Here is a 5,235-nt window from a genome sequence, read left to right as displayed (position 1 = left end):
TCATCAACAACTATTCGTTCAAGTCTAGCTCCACTTATCTGCAGCTTGAAATTCTGATGAATCATGCATACACAAACAGTATGTTTTCCTAAACGTGTAAAAATGATAAAAGGTGAACCAACCCATAATAGACAGACCTAGCATACAAACCTGGAGCGCCAGCGAGCATCGTAAATGTCTTTCGAATTTCCCAGAATTAATTTTTTGTCGATGTTCTCTTGTTACTCCTACCTACTTCAATTCTTGCCTGGTTGTTCTTTGCTTATATCCTGTTCATGGTAGAAAGCAACTACTGCTTCAGCCGTCTCTGATGGAAGTGGCTTGCCTTTTTTTGTATTTGCGGTGCACAATACGCCATTTTCAGCAACATTGTTTTAACTACCTGGACAAGCCGTCTGGAACAGTCGAATTCTTTCTGAAATCGACGGATACTCCAAGATTTTGGTAAAACAGACATAATTTGAATTTTTTAACGTAGGATTACTTCTGTGATTTCTGTATGGGGGTACGCTTTGTGAAAACCGAAAATGGAACATGTAACACAATTATGAAAGATTTCGGACGTTAATAAATCAGCTGCCCCTGGACCAATTTCAATATTTTTACCACCAATCGATCAGAAATATTTCTATGTTTTTGTTAAATTTAAGACCTTATCATTTTTAAAATTGTCACTATTGAAAATTGCACGAATGTGCAACTTTTGCTATGATAATTAAAATTATCAACGATTGCCTGCAAAAAGCGATTTCTCTAACACATATTTCAAAGTTAAATTCCATCCGGTCTCACCAAACGGTTATTCAATCACCGTGTGGTGAGTGCTGGTGTTTTCCAGTACACAACGAAAGGCTACCTGCAAGCAGCGAACTGCATGAGCATACATAGAAAGAGGAAGAAGTTGCACCGCTATTGATCGGAATCAGTAGCTCTTCATGAGTTGCTGTGGGCCATATTTATCAAGCTCGTCATACTAAAGAGTATAAACAGAGAGAACCCCACTCAAATTCCTATTCCTACACAAAACACAAGCTTCTGCTGCAGTTAACAAAATAAGATTTATTATATAAGACCACATAGTCCTGCGTCACCATTGCGTACAACCCCATAGGGCGGTCCCTTGTAGTTTTTTTTCAACGTTGGCAGCGCTGAAATAATCGACTCATCAACAACGTATATTAAAACACAGGTATAGTATTCGCTATAATGTTTACGTAGTGGTAGAAAATCTGCATCCCACATGAGCAACCATAGAAGGAGGAAAAAGCCGCACCGCTATTGATCGGAATCAGTAGCTCTTCGTGAGTCGCTGTGGGCCATCTATGTCAAGCGCGTTATACTTAAGAGTATAAACAGAGAAAACCCCGCTCAAATTCATATTCCTACTCAAAACTCAAAACTGTCTTTTTGACGGCAAGTTTGCAGGATACACAAAGCTTGCGCCCTTCAACAATATTTGGGTTAAAATGATGGTAGTTGTCGTTTTTTTTTTTTTTTTTTTTTTTTTTTTTTTTTTAACTCTTTATTTGTTCCAAATTCAAAATAAATTACATTTCATTTTAACCTAGGTGCTCCAGTTACTGCAGTAACGTACCAGCCTTAATTGTTATGATATATATCTAAGTGTTTTTACATTGTTCATGTCTTGGCAATTCAGTATTTTAAACAGGTTTTTAAACCTGCATGTCAGTATAACAATTGATATCTTAAAACTAAAAACTAAAACTAAATCTTATCTAAGTAAAAAGGGAATTAATCGTTGCAATTGAGGATTGCAACGATTTTTGCCTGAAATTATTAATTATTTTGTTGGACATTTGTGCTAAAGTCTCAACATTCGAAATTCTATGTACTTCGGTTGTACTGTACCAGGGAGGCAACTTCAAAATCATCTTCAGAATTTTGTTCTGAATCCTTTGAAGTGCTTTTTTCCTGGTAGTGCAGCAACTAGACCATATTGGCACAGCGTAAAGCATGGCCGGTCTAAAAACTTGTTTAAATATTAGAAGTTTATTCGTCAGGCAAAGTTTGGATTTCCTGTTTATAAGAGGATACAAACATTTTATATATTTGTTACATTTGGCTTGAATGCCCTCAATGTGATCTTTAAAAGTTAATTTTTGGTCAAGTATTAATCCAAGATATTTCACTTGGTTTGACCAGGAAATTGGAACTCCGTTCATAGTGACTATGTGACTACTACTAGGTTTCAAAAACGAAGCTCTGGGCTTGTGTGGAAATATTATAAGTTGAGTTTTGGAAGCGTTGGGAGAAATCTTCCATTTTTGTAAATAAGAAGAGAAAATATCTAAACTTTTCTGCAGTCTGCTGCAAATAACACGAAGACTTCTTCCTTTAGCGGAAATGCCTGTGTCATCAGCGAACAAAGATTTGTGGCAACCCTGAGGCAAATCAGGGAGGTCCGAAGTGAAAATGTTATACAATATAGGCCCAAGAATGCTACCCTGAGGAACTCCTGCCCTAACAGGTAGTCGATTAGATTTGGAATTTTGATAATTTACTTGAAGAGTTCTGTCAGTTAAATAATTTTGAACTAATTTCATAATATAAAGTGGAAAATTAAACTTTTTTAATTTAGCAATCAAACCTTCATGCCAAACACTGTCGAATGCTTTTTCTATGTCTAGAAGAGCAACTCCAGTTGAGTGGCCTTCAGATTTGTTTGAACGAATTAAATTGTTAACTCTTAAGAGTTGATGAGTAGTTGAATGCCCATGGCGAAATCCAAACTGCTCATCTGCAAAAATTGAGTTCGTATTGATGTGAAGCATCATTCTATTCAAAATTATCTTTTCAAAAAGTTTACTTATTGAAGAAAGCAAACTTATTGGACGGTAGCTAGAAGCTTCAGCTGGATTTTTATCCGGCTTCAAAATTGGAACAACTTTTGCATTTTTCCATTTATCAGGAAAGTATGCCAAATGGAAACATCTGTTAAATAATTTTACCAAGAAAGACAAGGTACTCTCTGGGAGTTTTTTGATGAGGATATAGAAAATTCCATCATCACCTGGAGCTTTCATATTTTGAAAATTTTTAGTTATAGACCTTACTTCGTCCAAATCAGTCCCCCAGGAATCATCAAAAATATTTTCCCGAGAGAAAATATTCAGAAAATCTCGAGCAACCTGATTCTCAATAGGACTAGTAAGACCCAAACTGAAATTATGGGAACTCTCGAATTGCTTAGCAAGTTTCTGAGCTTTTTCCAAATTTGTGATCAAAATTTTACCACCTTCTTTAAGCGCTGGAATAGGCTTTTGAGGTTTTTTCAAAATTTTTGTGAGTTTCCAAAAGGGTTTGGAACTCGGGTCTAATTTAGAAATATTATTTTCAAAAGTTTTGTTCCTCAGGGCAGAGAATCGCTTTTTAATTTGTTTTTGCAAATCCCGCCAGATAACTTTCATGGCAGGATCGCGTGTTCTTTGATATTGTCTCCTACGGACATTTTTAAGACGGATCAAGAGCTGAAGATCATCGTCTATTATAATTGAATCGAATTTAACCTCGCATTTTGGTACTGAGGCAGCTCTTGCTTCAACTATAGAAGTAGTCAGAGATTCAAGAGCATAATTAATTTCATCTTTGGTTTGCAAAGGAATGTTTGGATCGAAGTTATATTCCATAAATGTTCGATACTGCTCCCAATCAGCTCTATGGTAATTGAAAGTAGAGCTGTTGGGATTAGAAATTATTTCTTGGGATATTTCAAAAGTTACTGGAAGGTGATCAGAACCGAAGTCAGCATGGGTAACCAATTGGCTACAAAGTTGACATGAATCAGTTAAGACCAAATCAATAGTGGAGGGATTTCTTGCAGAAGAAAAGCATGTTGGGCTGTTTGGATATTGAATAGTGTAATAACCTGCAGAACAATCATCAAACAGAATATTACCATTGGAATTGCTTTGAGCATTATTCCATGAGCGGTGTTTTGCATTAAAATCACCAATAATGAAGAATTTAGACCTATGACGGGTAAGTTTCTGGAGGTCACCCTTGAGAAAATTCTTTTTCTGGCCTACGCATTGGAATGGCAAATAGGCAGCTATAAACGTAAGTTGTCCAAATTTTGTTTCAACAGAAACTCCCAAAGTTTCAAAAACTTTGGTTTCAAATGAAGAAAGAATTTTATGTTTGATTCGCCTATGAATAATGATGGCAACGCCACCACAGGGTCCATCAAGACGATCATTTCTATAAATCAAGTAATTTGCGTCCTTCTTAACCTTATGGTCAGGTTTAAGGAACGTTTCAGTTATAACGGCAATATGCACGTTATGAACTCTCAAAAAGTTAAATAGCTCGTCTTCATTATCTTTAAGAGATCGAGCATTCCAATTTACAATATTTAATGCTTTAAAATCCATTACTGAATTTTAAAGTCATGACAATATTATTTGCAAATTTTACTCCAGTTTGAATAGCATCAAACATGGAGTTAGATTTAAGCATATCAGAAATCATGTCAATTAATGAATTCTGTAAAAATTCCATTTTGGGGGCAGTAATGCTTCCTAAGTCAAAATTGTCAAAATTTCCGTTAGAACGTTGGTTAGTATTTTGATTTCTACCCGCTGCAATAGCAGCATAGGTAGCTCCATTAACTCGCTGAACATTGTTAGCAGCGAGGGGAGTAGGTACAGATGAAACATTTGAAGCAGGGGAGATATTTGTACCTACGGGTACGAATGTAGAATTTGTTCCTCGCTGACCGGTGTTAACAGCAGAGGAATTTGTACCTGGTCGGAAACGTGGAGCGTTTCCTACCTGACGGTTAGAACGAGATTGTAGGATCGCTTTGCGAGTCTTACATTCCCAAAAATTAGATTTGTGGTTTTCACCACAATTTGAACATTTAAATTTCTTAGGATCTTCCTTCACAGGACAGTCGTCCTTTGCGTGAGAGGAATCACCGCAATTCATGCATTTAGCTGGCATGTAGCAATTTTTAGTTCCGTGACCCCATCCCTGGCACTTACGGCACTGGGTGAGGTTTTGGAAATTTCCTCCAGTCTTCCTGAAGTGTTCCCACTTCACTCGGACATGGAGCATAAGGCTAGCTTTTTCTAAGGCCTTAAGGTTGTTTAGTTCACTAGACTTGAAGTGAACTAAATAAAAATCATTAGAAATCCCGTTGCGCGAATCGCCAGGACGGGATTTCATTTTCATTTTGATTACTTGGAGTGGCACAACTCCAAGTAATTTTGCCAG

This window comes from Ochlerotatus camptorhynchus, unplaced genomic scaffold (assembly GCF_037179485.1).
Source record: "Ochlerotatus camptorhynchus isolate MF236.1 unplaced genomic scaffold, CSIRO-AGI_Acam_v1.1 ptg000626l, whole genome shotgun sequence".
Taxonomy (NCBI): Eukaryota; Metazoa; Arthropoda; class Insecta; order Diptera; family Culicidae; genus Ochlerotatus; species Ochlerotatus camptorhynchus.
This window is presented reverse-complemented; position numbering follows the sequence as displayed.